This window comes from Lemur catta, chromosome X (genome assembly GCF_020740605.2).
Source record: "Lemur catta isolate mLemCat1 chromosome X, mLemCat1.pri, whole genome shotgun sequence".
In the NCBI taxonomy this organism is placed as follows: Eukaryota; Metazoa; Chordata; class Mammalia; order Primates; family Lemuridae; genus Lemur; species Lemur catta.
The window spans coordinates 42,551,796-42,568,198 of record NC_059155.1 but is presented as its reverse complement, the minus strand read 5'-3'; the positions used below and the strand labels follow the sequence as shown (position 1 = coordinate 42,568,198).

Here is a 16,403-nt window from a genome sequence, read left to right as displayed (position 1 = left end):
ATAGCCACATGTAGAAGACTAAAACAGGACCCACAGATTTCACCTCTCACAAAAATCAAATCACGGTGGATAACAGATTTAAACCTTAAATGGGAAATGATTAGAATTCTAGAAGAAAATGTAGGAAAGACTCTTACAGACATTGGTCTAGGCAAAGAATTTATGAAGAAAACCCCTAAGGCAATCACAGCAACAACAAAAATAAACGAATGGGACCTGATTAAATTAAAAAGCTTCTACACAGCCAAAGAAACAGTCACAAAAATAAACAGACAGCTGACAGAATGGGAAAAAATTTTCACATACTACGCATCAGATAAAAGACTGATAACAAGAATCTATTTAGAACTCAGAAAAATCAGCAAGAAAAAATCCAACAACCCTATCAAAAAGTGGGCAAATGACATGAATAGAAATTTTTTAAAAGAAGATATAAGAATGGCTAACAAGCATATGAAAAAATGCTCAACATCCCTAATCATCAGGAAAATGCAAATCAAAACCACAATGAGGTACCACTTAACTCCAGTGAGAATGGCCTTATTCAAAAATCCCAAAACAGCACATGTTGGCGTGGATGTGGAGAGACAGGAACACTCATACACTGCTGGTGGGACTGCAAAATAGTGCAACCCCTGTGGAAAGCATTATGGAGATACCTTAAACAGATTCAAGTAGACCTACCATTCAATCCAGCAATCCCATTATTGGGCATCTACCCAGAAGAACAAAAGTCATTCTTTAACAAAGACACCTGTACCCGAATGTTTATAGCAGCACAATTCACAATCGCAAAGATGTGGAAACAACCCAAGTGCCCATCAATCCACAAATGGATTAGTAAACTGTGGTATATGTATACCATTGAGTATTACTCAGCTATAAGAAATAACAATGATATGACATCTCTTTGGTTCTCCTGGAGAGAGTTGAAACCCATTATATTAAGTGAAGTATCCAAAGAATGGAAAAACAAGCATCACATGTACTCACCAGAAAATTGGTTTCCCTGATCATCACCTAAATGCACATTGGGGATGGATACCAATTGGATATCAGACTGAGACGGAGGGTGGGGGGAGGGGATGGATGTATGCCTACATGGTGAGTGCATTGCGCACCATCTGGGGAATGGTCATGCTTGAAGGTGCTGACTCAGGGAGATGCGGGGGGGGAGAGGATGGACTTATGACTACATGGTGAGTGCCAGGCGCACTGTCTGTAGAATGGACTCACTTGAGGCTCTGACTCAGGGGAATGGGCGGGACATGGCCAATGTATATAACCTGAGCTTTTGTACCCCCATGAAGAGCTGAAATAAAAAAATAAAAAATAAAAAAATAAATAACTAGCTGAAAGATGATGTTCCAAAGGTTTACAGAACATGTACTGTGGCCAGTCACTGTGTCAGGCATGTTCAAATGTGTGTCTTATTTGATACTAACAGCAGCCCTGAGAGGTAGATACTATTATCCCCATTTTACTGTCCTGAAAAGAGGCTTAGAAAGGTCTCTTGGTGGCAAAAATATCTGAAGGCATTTGTTCCAAAAAAGTGAAAATGGCCATTTCTGGGCAATTTGGTAGCAAAGGAGTTTTGTTTAATATTTAAATTAAATATGAAACATGTAATTTTCAGTAAAAAATAAAATTTTATGAAATGCTAAATAAATATATGGAAGCCTTGGCCAACATCATAAACCAGGATGACATAGATATAAATCCCAGTCTTCCCAAGTCCCTTGACACCACATTATCTTTTCTTAAGAGATAGTCACTTAGGCCAGTGGGGAATTGAGGGAAACCAGTAGCATCAGAAAGTAGTTTTCATCTGGCCTGGCTCTGACTGGGGCCCTCCCTCTAAGCCACATGCCTTACTTTGTTCTCATATCAGATGTGCACGAAGGCTAAGAGGCCACAGGGCTCTCCTTGCCATTCTTAGTAAATCAGTTTTTCAAAGTCTTCAGACCTTCTTGCAGAGCGTTCCGGTATACAGGGTTGTGACTGAGAAACCAAAATGGGACTCCTTTTAGGCCCTGGAGCAGTACAGCACCAATGTGAAAGCCTGAACGTGACATAATTAAAGTCAAAAGAATCTGTTCACCAGTGTTATGTGCTTTCTAGAAAGAGACAGATACCTGGATGATGGCCCAGACTGCCTCCCTCACCATTTCATTCTATATATCTGTCCTGAGAAGATCAGCAGGAGGAGAGTTATCAAGTGCTTTTAAGGTCCCTAGGTCTGTAATGGCATTCAGGCCTTCCTCTGGTGCTGGGAATTCCTTGACAGAAGACATTGCAGTAGTGGGTACTCAGGAGAGAAGCAACTGCAATGGGGGCATTTCTCCCAGGGTAAACATTGAATCCTTTCTTCCTGTTCTAGAGTAAATTTCCCTAAGTCCTAGGGCTTGGTTGTTCAAGCAGACAGAATGGTAACCATTGAAACTGTCCCTAACTCAGTAATTCTCTTTGAGTTCCCTTTAGAGTACCTAAATACTCTTACTTTCCCTCTCTCCTGAGAAAGAACAAAGAATGAGAGTAGGACTCATGGCTATCATATATTTGCCAAGGACCTTATTTATACCTGAAGAATTTAGATGACTGAGGGTGGGGAAGATCTGAGTGATCAGATAAATACAGATAAACAACTACAGATACCTGGAAGCAATATTTTTATTCTTTTATTTACAACATACTCATTATTATCCAAAAGGAGAACATATAATTCTTGAAATACTTGAAACATGAATGCCATCTTAGAAAGACAATGTGAAACAAGTACACATAACGTTTAAATTTAAACACAAAAAAAATAAAAATAAAATAAAATCAAATATTCATTATGTAATAGTCTTCTGCTAGACACTGAAGACAGAATGCTGAATAAGAGAGACATCTTAGATTCCTTTCTGTAAACCATGATATGTACCCGTCCTAAATTTTGTGTTGAAGACAGATTTCTATCATTGGGTGCCTTATAATTTTGTAATCTTTCCTCACTTATCAGGCCAAGCTCAATATGGTGACTTTCCTCAAACCTGAGACACTGGACACACTTCCCTTCTCCTGTGGAGTTTCTGGTGTCTAAGAATGCTTGACCGCCTGCTAAACTTTCTCCTGCATACGCTACAAGTATAAGGCTGCTCACCTGTGTGGGTCTTCTGGTGTTTAATAAGGTGGGAGTTCTGAACGAATCTTTTCCCACGTTAATTACATTTCAAGGGATTTATGTAGATTTGCATTATGACTAAAGCTTTTCCCACACCATGAGCATCTATATGGTTTTATTCCTTGGTGTGTCATGAAGTGTTTATTACGATCTGAACTCCATCTAAATCTCCTATCACACTGTTGACATTTATAGGGTTTCTATTCAGTGTGAATTCTCTGGTGCTTAATAAGGTCAGAGCTAACTTTGAAGCTTTTACCACGTGCCTGACATGTAAAAGGTTTCTCTACTGTGTGGCCTTTCCCATGAATATCTGTAAGTTTTGGAAGCTCTTCAAGTTGAAATTTTTTTCTTTTCTTCCCTGGAAAAGCTAGATGCCATTTCTGAACCCTGTGTGTATCACCATGATTTTCCTTGTTCGTTGTTTTCTGGGAAACTTCCATTCTGGTCTTTTCTGATACTTTGCATCCTGGTATTTGTATTTCTCATGCAGGAACAGATATAGGCTGATCGTTTCCAGTGTCTTTTCTGAGCATTAACCCTGTTAGAATAAACAGAAGAGTCAGCCATCTGTATCTCAGTATAAGAAAACTACACAAATGGAGAGAAAAGTCAATGATGTTTGCTGTTAAAAAATACAGGAACAAGTTATTTCTAGTTCATTTCCCCTTGATCCTCCCCATTAGGCATAACAACAAACCCATTAAATAATGCTAGAGATAATACAAACAAAATTCTAAAAAGTGTTAAGAAAAAAACAAACCAGTTTTGGACCCCAGAACTAGAATAATATTGTAGCAGGCTGTCTTACATCCCCATATCCAACAGAAAAGGCAACCCAGATCCCAGGTTCTCCAACCATCAACCTATCAACAGAAGGCTTCCTGGATAGGTTTATTCCTTCCCCAGCATGAATGGGAAACCTGATAACATCAAGCAAACCAGACATCACTGGCAAAGGGGATCAGCCTGGTGTCCTGTCAAAAGTTAAGTGACAAGGAGAGGAACTTGCCCTCCCTACTGGGCTAGAGACTCTCCTCAACCCCATCGGAAAGATACAAAAATGTACAAGCAGAACTGGCAGTAGGGACCCAGCCACATCAAGAGGAATGCATGGGAAGCCTCTTTAATACTGTAGATAGGAGAATCCCTCCACTCAATAGGAGACACCAAAGTGGGCAGGCAGAATTGGCAAGAGGGAAACAGCCACAACAAGCGGCCTGTACTATGAAGTGTCTTAATCCCCATGGGTCTGAGACTCTGCTTCCCACTGATATACACCCTAGCCTAAGAAAATGCCTTCCACACCCTCAGGCAGCAGCAGCAGGGACCCATGCGAGCCCCAGAAGTACCAGATAAACCAAGGAGACCAAAATAACACCATATAGGCTCTGAAAATTATCACTGGAAGCATATCCTACAAAAGAAGGAAAGAACCTCTATGCTAAACTAAAACACGGTGACTGCCTGCTAAAACAAAATATCATTTAAGTAAGGCACAGACTCTCCTAACATAATAGACAAAATGTCCAACAATGGAAATATGACAAAAATGTAATCAAACTAAAAATCAAAACCAGAAAACCTAAAAAGATGTGGAAATGAAACAAAACACTTCTAAATAACCCATGATTCAAACAGAAAATCTCAAAGGATATTTAAATATAGAGTTGAACTGAGGAAGGAAATCACAGAGCATGTAAACAGGTGGAAAACTATACCATGCTCGTGGATCGGAAGAATCAACATTGTAAAAATGTCTATACTACCCGAAGTGATCTACAGATTCAATGCAATCCCTACTAAATTACCAACATCATTTTTCAAAGATACAGAAAAAATAATTTTACGCTATGCATGGAACCAGAGAAGACCATGTTTAGCAAAAGCAATTTTAAGCAATAAAAACAAAATCGGAGGTATTAATTTACCAGACTTCAAACTATACTACAAGGCTGTGGTTATTAAAACTGCATGGTATTGGCACAAGTACAGGGAATCAGACGAGTGGAAGAGAACAGAAAATCCAGATATAAAACCATCCTCATATAGCCATCTAATCTTTGACAAAGCACACAAAAATATACTCTGGGGAAAAGATTTCTTATTCAATAAATGGTGCTGGGAAAACTGGATAGCCACATGTAGAAGACTGAAACAGGAACCACTGCATTCACCTCTCACAAAATTCAAATCACGATGGATAACAGACTTAAACCTTAGGTGTGAAATTACTAGAATTCTAGAAGAAAATGTAGGAAAGACACTTATAGACATTGGCATAGGCAAAGAATTTATGAAGACCCCTAAGGCAATCACAGCAACAACAAAAATAAATAAATGGGACCTGATTAAATTAAAAGGCTTCTCCACAGCCAAAGAAACAGTCATGAGAGCAAACAGACAACCTACAGAATGGGAAAAAAATTTTCCCGTGCTACACATCCGATAAAGGACTGATAACAAGAATCTATTTAGACCTCAGGAAAATCAGTAAGAAAAAATCAAACAACCCTATCAAAAATTGGGCAATCGACATGAATAGAAATTTTTCAAAAGAAGATGTAAGAATGGCTAATAAACATGTGAAAAATGGCTCAACATCTCTAATCATCAGGGAAATGCAAATCAAAACCACAATGAGATTTCACTTAACTCCAGTGAGAATGGCCTTTATCAAAACGTCCCAAAACAATACATTTTGTCATGGATGTGGAGAGACAGGAACATTCATACACAGCTGGTGGGACTGCAAACTAGTGCAACCCCTATGGAAAACAATATGGAGATACCTTAAACAGATTCCAGTAGACTTACTATTTGATCCAGCAATCCCATTATTGGGCATCTACTCAAAAGAACAAAAGTCATTGTATAAAAAAGACACCCGCACCCGAATGTTTATAGCAGCACAATTCACAATTACAAAGATGTGGAAACAACCCCAATGCCCATCAATACATGAGTGGATTAGTAAACTGTGATATATGTATACCATGGAGTATTACTCAGCTATAAGAAATAATGGTGATATAGAATCTCTTTTGTTCTCCTGGAGGGAGTTGGAACCCATTCTACTAAGTGTAGTATCCCAAGAATGGAAAAATAAGCACCACATGTACTCACCAGCAAATTGGTTTCCCTGATCATCTCCTAAGTGCACATGTGGGAATAACACCAATTGGGTGTCGGACAGAGGTGGAGGATGGGAAGAGGGCATGGGTGTATACCTACATAATGAGTGTGATGTGCACTGTCTGGGGAATGGACACACTTGAAGCTCTGACTCAGGAGTGTGGGGGGGCATGGGCAATATACATAACCTAAACTTCTGTATCCCCATAATAAGATAACATAAAACTGAGTTGAATGAACATAAAATTATAATACATCAAAATATATGGAATTCAAGTTGAAGAAGTACTCACAGGGAAATTTATAGCTCTAAATGTTAACAGTAGAAAAGAGGAAAGGCCTCAAATCAATAATCTAAGTTCCTACCTCAAGAAACTAGAAAAAAGGGAAAATAAGCCCAAAGCAGAATGAAAAAGGAAATACCTATGAGGGCAGAAAGCATAATCAATATAAAGCTTGCTCTTCAAAAAATTAATAAAACTGATAAATCTCTATCAAGATTGACAAAAATAAAAAGAACACACAGATCGACAATATCCAGAAGGAAATAAAGCATACCACTACACATTCTACAGCAATTAAATAGATAAGAGAATACCATGATCTTTATGTTCATGAATTTTAAAAGCTAGGGAAAATGTAACAATTCCTTGAAAACCACAAACTACCAGAATTCAACCAACATGAAACAGATAACCTGAACAGCACTATGACTATTAAAGAAACTGAATTCATAATTTTAAAGCTTCTCCAAAAGAAATATCCAGATACAGATGGTGTCACTGGAGGATTTTAGCAAATATTTCAAGAATTAACAATTGCATGCAATCTCTTCCAAAAAAGAGGAGGAAATATTACTCAACTCATTTTATAAGGACAGTGTTATGCTGATACCAAAACCATACAAAGCCAGTACTAAATTTAAAAAAAAGCTACAGACTAACATTTCCCAAGAATTTAAATATAAAAATTATCAGCAAAATATTGGCAAACTCAGTGCAACAATGTATAAGGAGAATGATATACCATGACCAAGTGGGATTCTTTGCAGGTTTGCAAAGATGGTTCAACATTTGAAAATCAATCAACATAACCCACCTTATCAACAAACTAAAGAGAAAAGATCATATGTTTTCATCAACTGACACAGAAAAAGTAATTGACAAAATCCCACATCCATTTATGATTTAAAAAAACACTCATAAAGTTAGGAATTATATCAACTTGATAAAGAATATCAACAAAAACCCCCTAATAGGTAATGGTGAAAGACTGAATGTTTTCATGCTAAAATTGGGAACAAGATAAGGATGTCTGCTGTCACCACTCTTATTCAACACAGTGTATCTAATGCAATAAGGCAAGACAAAGAAATAAAAGGTATTGTAGATGATATGGATTGCCTATGTAGAAAATCTCAAGGAATCTACAAGAAAACCTCTTAGAACTAATAAGTGAATTCAGAACAGTCACAGGATAAAATAGCAAAACTCAAAATCAATGGCATTCCTATCTAAAAACAATGAACATGCAGAAACCAAAATTAAAAATAATACCATTTATAATTGCTCCAATGAAAATGAAAATCTAAGGCATATACTCACCAAAACATATAGAGTATATGTATGCTGAAAACTACAAAATGTTACTGGAAGAAATTAAAGAAGACCTAACTTAACAGAGACATACTGTGTTTGTGGATTGGAAGAATCAACATTTAATAGTAAAGATGACAATTCTCCTCAAACTGATGTATAGCTTTAATGCAATTTCTGGTAAAATCCCAACAAAGTTTATTGTAGACATAAATAAACTTACACTAAAATTTACATGGAAAGGCATAGGCCCCAGAATAGCTGAAAGAATATTAACAAAGAATGAAGTGGGAAGAATCACTCTACCTGATAGATATTAAGGCTAGCTATACAGCTACAGTAATCAAAACAGTGCAGTATTCGCAGAGGGATAGACACAGCTCAGTGGAACAGAATAGATGTACATAAATGTGCCCAACTGATCTTTGATGAAAAAGCAAAAAACAATTCAGTGGAGGAAGGACAGCCTTTTCAACAAATGATACTGAAGTAATTGGACCTCCACAGGCAAAAAAAAAAAAAAAACCTAAACCTCACATTTTATATAATACTTAACTCAAAATGAATCAGGGACTTAAATGTAAAACATTTTAAATTATAAATGTTTTAGGAGAAAACAAAGCAGAAAATTTTAGGGATAGGGAGGTAAGCTAGTTGGAGTTCTATACTTGACACCAAAAACACAATCTATAAAATGACAAAAGGGAAAATCAGTCTTCATCAAAGTTAAAAGCTTTTACTTTGTGGAAGCCCATGGGAAGAGTGTAAGGATATATACAGACTGGGAAAAAATCTTTGCAAACCATTTATCCAACAAAGAACTAGAATCTAGAATATATAAAGAATTCTCAAAACTCAACAATAAAGTAATCAATCCCACTAAAATATGGGCAAAAGACACTTCGCTGAAGAGGACACAGAGATGGCAAATAAGCACATGAAAAGATATAAAACATCATTAGCCATTAGAGAAATGCAAATCAAAACCACAATGAGATATCACTATACACCTATCAAAATGGCTAAAATTAAAAAAGTACTGACAGTAAACACTGGCAAGGATGTGGAGAAACTGAGTCTCTCACACATTACTGGAAGGCAATGTAAACTGATGCAGCCACTGTGGAAAACAGTTTGGGACTTTTTTATAAAATTAAATATGCATTAATAATTACCATATGAAGTCATACCTAGTGCCAGGCGCACTATCTGGAGAATGGTCACGCTTGAGGCTCTGACTCAGGGGGATGGGCGGGACATGGACAATGTATATAACCTGAGCTTTTGTACCCCCATGATGAGCTGAAATAAAAAAAATAATTAAAAAATAACTAAATAAATGTAAATTTGTTAACATTTTCTGAAAGGACAAGTGACTGCCACTAGAAGGCTACTAGTAGATTTTAAAATAAAAATGAATGTATTTTGTCTGTCCTTTTAGAGTTAAGTGGTTTTAATAGTGAAAAGGAAAATACCTTCTTTTCAAATTCTCATGCTAAGGAGAGATCATTTCAGAATTGTTCTTTTGTTATACGATTTCATTGCTGAAAATGTCTATTTTACTCTCCATCTTGTAGGCTTACATCTTTCTTTACTCAGGGAAATTTCGTCTTCTTTCTTTCTTTCTTCTTTTTTTTTTTTGCTTGAGACATGGTTTCACTCTGTCACCCAGGCTAGAGTGCAGATCACAGTTCACTGTAGGCCCAAACTCCTGGGCTCAAGCCATTTTTCTGCTTCAGTCTGCTAAGTGGCTGGACTACAGATTTGAGCCACCATGCCTGGCTAATTTTTTTTTATTTTTTTATAGAGATGGGTTTTTACTATGTTGCCCAGGCTACTCTTGAACTCCTAGGCTCAAGCAATCTTCTTTCTTTAATTATCACTTCTCATTTTTGTTTTATCACCTTTGGAACTCTGGTTTTGCATACTCCTCAATCTCTTATAGATAGCCTCCAAGGCTTTTCCTTTTCCTTTCTGGTTCTTATGCTTTTGCTCTGTTTGTGACACAGTTCTTTTACCTGATCAATTACTATTTTAAAAAAAAATTGCCTATTGACTTTTTAAATTAAAAAATCATGTTGATGGGGGGACACAGGAATTCATAAATTATGGGGTTGTCATGTAGATTACGATAATGTATATAAATCTTTTAGCATATAGTCGACAGGTGATCTGTGGTACTTGTTAGTATTATGGTTTGAATAGAGCAACTCCTCTTTGTATCATAAGGACATGTTCTTTATTGTCTCCTTTTCTGTTACAGCCATAGGGAGCTGTCCAGTTCATGCCATAGTAAATATATCTTGCCTAAATTAGTGAATGAAGAAAGAAATAATGTTTTCAGGTTCAGATTGCTTCTGCCATTAGACAAAGCTACATGTGAAAACTTGGAAAAAATTTTAAACTAAAATAAACTTTCTTCCAAATCTAAAAAAAAATAAAATAAAATAATTACCATATGAACCAGCAATTGCACACTTGAGACATTTATCCCAGAGAAATGAAAATTTATCTCTACACGAAAACCTGTACACAAATGTTCATGGCAGCTTTATTAATAATAGCCAAAAACTGGAGACAGCAAGGATATTCTTCCTTGGGTGAATGGTTAAACAAATGATGGCATATCAATACCAAGAGATGCTGCTTAGCAGTAAAGAGGTATGAACTAATGATACATGCAACAATTTCGATGAATTTCCAGGGAATTACTCTGAATGAAAAAAGCTAATCCCAAAAAGTTACGTACTTTATAATTCCATTCACATAACATTTTTCAAATGGCAAAATTTTAAGAATGTAGAACAGCTTAGTGGTTGGCATGGGTTCACCTGGTGTGGCAGGGAAGTGTGCATGGTTTTAAAAGGGCAACAGAAGGGATCGTTGTGCTAATGTAACTGTCCAGTATACTTTGGAGTGGTGTTGAATACACAGATCTGCACGTGGGATAGAATTGTACAGAACTAAAACACACACACACACACACACAAATGAATACAAGTGAAACTGGAGAAATCTGCATAAGATCAGTGGATTGTATCAATATCCTGGTTGTGATATCATACAATATTCTTGCAAAAGTTATCACTGTGGGAAACTGGGTAAAGTGTACATGGGTTCTCTTTGTTATTACATTGTAAATCTACATGTGAATCTAAAATTATCTTAATAAAAACTTCAACTGAAAAAATATAGGAGCAGAATCTTAAAATGTTAAGCCCCTGTAAAGGTTTCTACAAGGAATGTTTCTCCTCTTCCCATGTATACACTTATCTGTAGGAGACTCTCTAAGACTCTCCCTGAACTCTTGGGGACCTTGGATCTATGGTTCTTCCCCTTTCTCTAAATAGATCACTTTAAGTTCAGGATGCAATAATAATGCTCTGATAATAAAACCTTGAGGTCATGGACTGTCATCTTAATTCCAGACTACTGTCAGGTAGAATGAATAACACTTTTATACTTTTTTTTACTCCAAATGTTTAAATGGGCAAAATTTGGATCCAATATCTTCTTTATGCTCTACTGTGGATGTGGGTAGATATGCAATGAGGAAGCTAAGAAGTAAATGTAAGGCAGATAGAGGAAAACAACATAGGGAATGGGAATCCCGTTATACTGAAGTAGACTTGGTTAGACATGATAGTGGCTTAGACAAGGATGATAGAAAGTGGTAGAGCTTGAGACAGGGCTGGATTCAGGATATAGTTTGAAGATAGAGCTAAGAGAACTTGCCAACGGATCAGCTGTGGAGTATAACAGAAAGATTGGAGGTCAAGGATGAGTGACAGGTTTTTGGCCTTGGCAACTGGGTAAATGGTGGTTCCCTTTACTGAGATGGAAAAGATATGACAAGAGAAGGTTTGTAGGGTGGAGGTGAGGGTATAATAGATCAAGAATTCTATTTAGAATATAGAAGTGAGACATGTGTATTAATAAAAAGCTCCCCTGGTGAACCAGGCAAGCCTTTCCTTTCCCCCACACCATGAAGCTGAGAACCAACCAGCTATTAGAACACTGGGACTCTCTCACAGGGTCCATTTTGCATAAACCGAGGATATAACATATTAGTCAACTTCTACACAGAAGGAACTTCTACACATATTTACCTATGGTGATGGCATTCTCATAGATATCCTGCATAACATTAATGTAGAAAGTCTTCTGAGAAGTATCCAGTAATTGCCATTCTTCCTCAGAAAAATGCATAGCCACATCTTCAAATGTCAACAAACTCTAGAGAACAGAATGGGCTATAGTTTAGTACTTGACACTGTAGAAGTTGTCCTACCACCCATCTCTGAATTACACAGTAGGTCAGGGGCAGAAGAAGTTAACAACACAAGATTTAGGGGAAAAAAGTGAGATGGCAGAAAGGAAGAAACAAAGAGGATCAGTAAACAGCTTAGGAGGTGCCCAATTCCCACAGTGCCAAGCCTATTTGGCAAGAAGACAGTTGGGGCTAACATGCCTCAAAGCACCTGCTGGACACTATGGGTCGTAGTCAGCAGGGGCAAGCAGACACAAGGCCATGTTCAGGTTGCCTGAAAAAGCTGGAGAGTACAGCTCACCTGGGACTTAGGCAAGAGGAGCTCAGATGCCATCTTCTGGTCTTTAGCGCTTTTCTGCTCAGAAGGGACTAAAATCTGTTGAACATGAGCAGCTGTAAGTGGAAAAAAGCCAGAGAAAATTTCTCTTTCCTGTTTACAAACATCCTGAGCTGATTTCTAAAATACATCAGGATGCCTTCAATAAAGACAGGTCACTGTGACAAGTGTGCGTGTGGTGCCCAGAAGTGGTCTTTTCATTGTAAATAAGAACCAAATATCCACCACTCATAGAACTGGTTCCCCAGGTAGTTCACTATTTCTCCACATTTCAAGAGAGAAATCAGTAAAAGGAAATACATTAATTTTTCCTCTCATAAAATAAATTGTTTATTGAGCTGGGCAAAAAAGGTCTGAAAATGAAGGACTCAGGTCCCCAGTGTACAGCAGGAAATGTGGAAGATTTTTGTCTTTTATTATTTTTTTCGTGTTGTACAATTTTCTTCACATTCTGCTATTGACAGCTCATGTCTGATCCCAATTTCTCCTGCAACTTGTGAGAGTGAGGTGGCCCCACGTGCCCCTGCTCCATCTTCCTCTCTTCTTTCAAATTTCAAAGGAGCAGAGTTCACAGTGTGAGTATCAGGGTTCTGTGGTTTGGATATTTCTGTCCCCAAGGCCAACCCCGACCTTCACCCACCTTTGACCTATGATAATCCCACCTGGGAGACATCACAGCTGCTAGCATGCCTGCGCACCTGGAAATTTCCCATGACATTCTAGCTGTACCAATTACTATCCCAGCTCCCAGGAGAAAAGAATTATGATGAAGCTCCTCACCTCTTTCATATACAGGATGGGTTTCTTTGTGAGTATTCCTGCCCAGCTGTTCTTGTAATACCTGGCATGTATTCCAACATTCATTCTGGAACATGCCCATCGGTTGGTGCTCTCCCGGCTTCCGCTTGAAGCCTGGGGCCACTGCTGTTCCTCCCATGAGCACTGCTTCCTTTCCCAGCTCATGGGCTGTGACCTAGAAATAATGTCCATCCTCATTAGCACAGAACTTACTTTTCGTTTTGGGGTGGTAGTGGAGGGAGGAACAAGAGTAGGGCCCAGATTTGGGAAGTACGTGACATTAATGAAAGTAATAAAAAGACTGAAGAGGTACTGTGCCACTATGCTCCCATAAAGAACTATACTCAAAATCTGGGAAAATTAGGATAAAATGGAAAAGGCTATGACTAATGCCACTACCCCTCTAACCCAGCAGTCCCCATCCCTGTGCACACAGACCCAGCTCAATCTATTACCAGGGTTGCGCAGCCTGCCTGTTCCCCTTCACTGGCTTGCTTTATTGGCTTGAGTCCTTGCCTTAGTGGATTTCTATCTTCTAGTTTTCTCTAAAAGGTAAGAAATTGAATTGAAAAACTCATTCTTGTCAGCTAGAATTTCCAAACCTACCATAGCCAGGGAAAGATTTCATGGGGTAAAAGAATGGAATGGATTAAAGGATGGGGGAAGAGTAGGGCTCCAACCTCCCTCCACATAATTTGGTTGTAATAAGACATCAAAAATATGCCCTGCCTCGGATTCTTTAAGGTAGGCTCCTGAGAAAAGGAAGTGTGCTGCCATCTCCCAGAAGCATACCTTGGTTCCCCACTCTTGAGCAGGGCCAAGGACAGGCTACAAAGGGAGGGCACTGGAGGCTCTTTTCTTCGGGCCCAGAGATATGTGTTCCCACTACAGAGGACACTACCCCTCAGCATCCTCATTCCCTCCACTTCTCTGTTGGCATTTGTCTTTTTTCCATATCTTTGTTTCCATTTTTTCATTTTTATTTCTTCTCTTTTACTGTAGTCTCCCTAGAGTTGTTTGATTTATATTTCTGTTTCTCTCCTTTGGTCTCTATAAGCGTTGTCCATTTTTTGGACCTTTTCTCCTTTCCCAACTCTTTCTGGCCTTTTATTTATGTTTCTAAGAACTTAAGTCTTGCTTCTTTAGCCATGCCAGACTAGGCCAACCACCTTCAATTCACACTGGCTCTAAATTGGGAAAAAATATATTTCTTTTCTCTAATGCCAGGAAAGACTCTGCCAGGAACTCTGAAACACTTGGCCTGACTATTACTGCTTGTCTGTGATTTCGGATCCCACCTAGTTGTCCTAAAGGAACAACAGAAGAGTGACTTCATCTATCTTATTCCCTGATAACCTCCCACTCCAATATATCCACCACTATCCTGTTTCATTGCATATGTAAGGAATCTTTTTTCTTACCTCATTCTTTGCTCCATTAGGTTTTCTCTGCAACCATTCTACCAGGAACACAGCCTGTTTGACATTCTTGGAATGATGCTTCTGCACCCAGTTCTGGATCTCCCTGGGAAGCAGGGCCAGGAACTGGTCTAGCACCAGCAGTTCGAAGATATGCTCTTTCGAGTTAATCTCTGACCTCAGCCACTGACAGCATAATTTCTGAAGCTGACTGACAGCCTAGAGCGGTCCAGGTGCTTCATGATAACTGAAGCTCCAGAAGAGCCTGCAAGTGCTCTCAGGATCAAGACCCTCTATTTTTATGCTGTATTTCTTACTTTGACTAGAGCTCTCTTTCACAGACCCCTTACTCTCCCACGTAGACCCCATGTGGAGGTTCACGCATGCATCTGCCTTCAGCTCTCTACTCAGCATTTGCTCCACTGCCCCATACCACCTTACACAGCTGAGACCCCGTCAAATAGATCTTCTTCCCAAGGGCGCTGAGGGAGAGCAGGAAAAAAAAGTACATGTCAAGAAGAAAGCCATGTGACATATATTTACTTGCTCTTTATTATCACAGAAAAATTAACAGCATAGTTCCTGTTCTGCCTCCCCTATAAAATCGACTGCTAAGTATTAGGACACTCATAATGACAGATGATTCAGGAGATATTAATATGTGTCTCCCCTTTTCTTGGCTACTCAACTTTGAAACAAGGCACAGCGCAGAGAAGGTAAATGTGAATCAACGTCTTTCTCTCTCTCTCCCTCTTTGTTTTTTTTTTTGGTTAACAATATAGGAAAGATTGGTGGGTGAGAAAACTAGCACCCATTGGCCAAATGGAGCTTTGAGATTATTTAATACTTAATCTGTGTGTTTCCTCTCCCAGCTTCACAAACAGGGCATATTTGAGTTTCTCTAAATTTTAAGAGATCATCTCAGTTTTTTTTTAAGTCAGCAGAAAAATAACTTCTGTGCCCCATCTCATGAAGATTGAAGCCTTTATTTCATGGAACATTCGATACTCCCCTTTCCATTGTATTAATACCAGTACGAGAACTGAGACAATGAGATCAGAATAGTAGTAATTAGGGAAAAAGTAACCTTATTCCTCTCAGAAAATGTCTCTCCACTAAGCAAGCAGATTGTCAACATTGGTGGGGGGAGGGAATGCACTTCTTTGAAAGACTTCTAAAGGGCACTGTACACATCTGTACTTGTGCATTCAACTTTTTGTTTAATTTAACTTGAAAAACTTACAGCTGGGCTTTGCTTACAGATATCCAAATGTCAGGTCACACACACAAAAAAAAAAATAGAGAGAGAGAGAGAGAGAGAGAGAGGGTGATGATTAAGGTTCTTCATAGACAAGAAAGGTCTCAGTAATTGTAACCCTTCTCCTGACTTTGCATTTCCTCTGGATGTGACTTAAAATATCCTCAAGGCTGAGACTAGCCTTGAGAGCCTGATTTTCCGAGGCGATCTAGCAGAAACAGCAAAAAAATTATTTTGAGGATGCCATGGGTTGGCTTCTTGTTGCCCATCGAGACTTAGGAGGTACAAGGACATTTCTTATATTCTTAGTCAGCAGAAGCCACTGTTTTTAAGCCTCAAAGAACCCTGTCTCCTGTGTTATGATCATACGCCAGCAAAAATCTAGAAGTTTCATTAGGTGCAGTGGTAGACATTACCACAGACAGG

The 16,403-nt window shown here is 38.5% G+C and overlaps 1 pseudogene; it reads right to left on the bottom strand.

Annotated features, from left to right (window-relative positions):
• Positions 1–3,029: 3,029 nt before the first annotated feature.
• Positions 3,030–15,133, bottom strand: LOC123628218 (annotated as a pseudogene).
• Between the last annotated feature and the right edge of the window lie 1,270 nt (positions 15,134–16,403).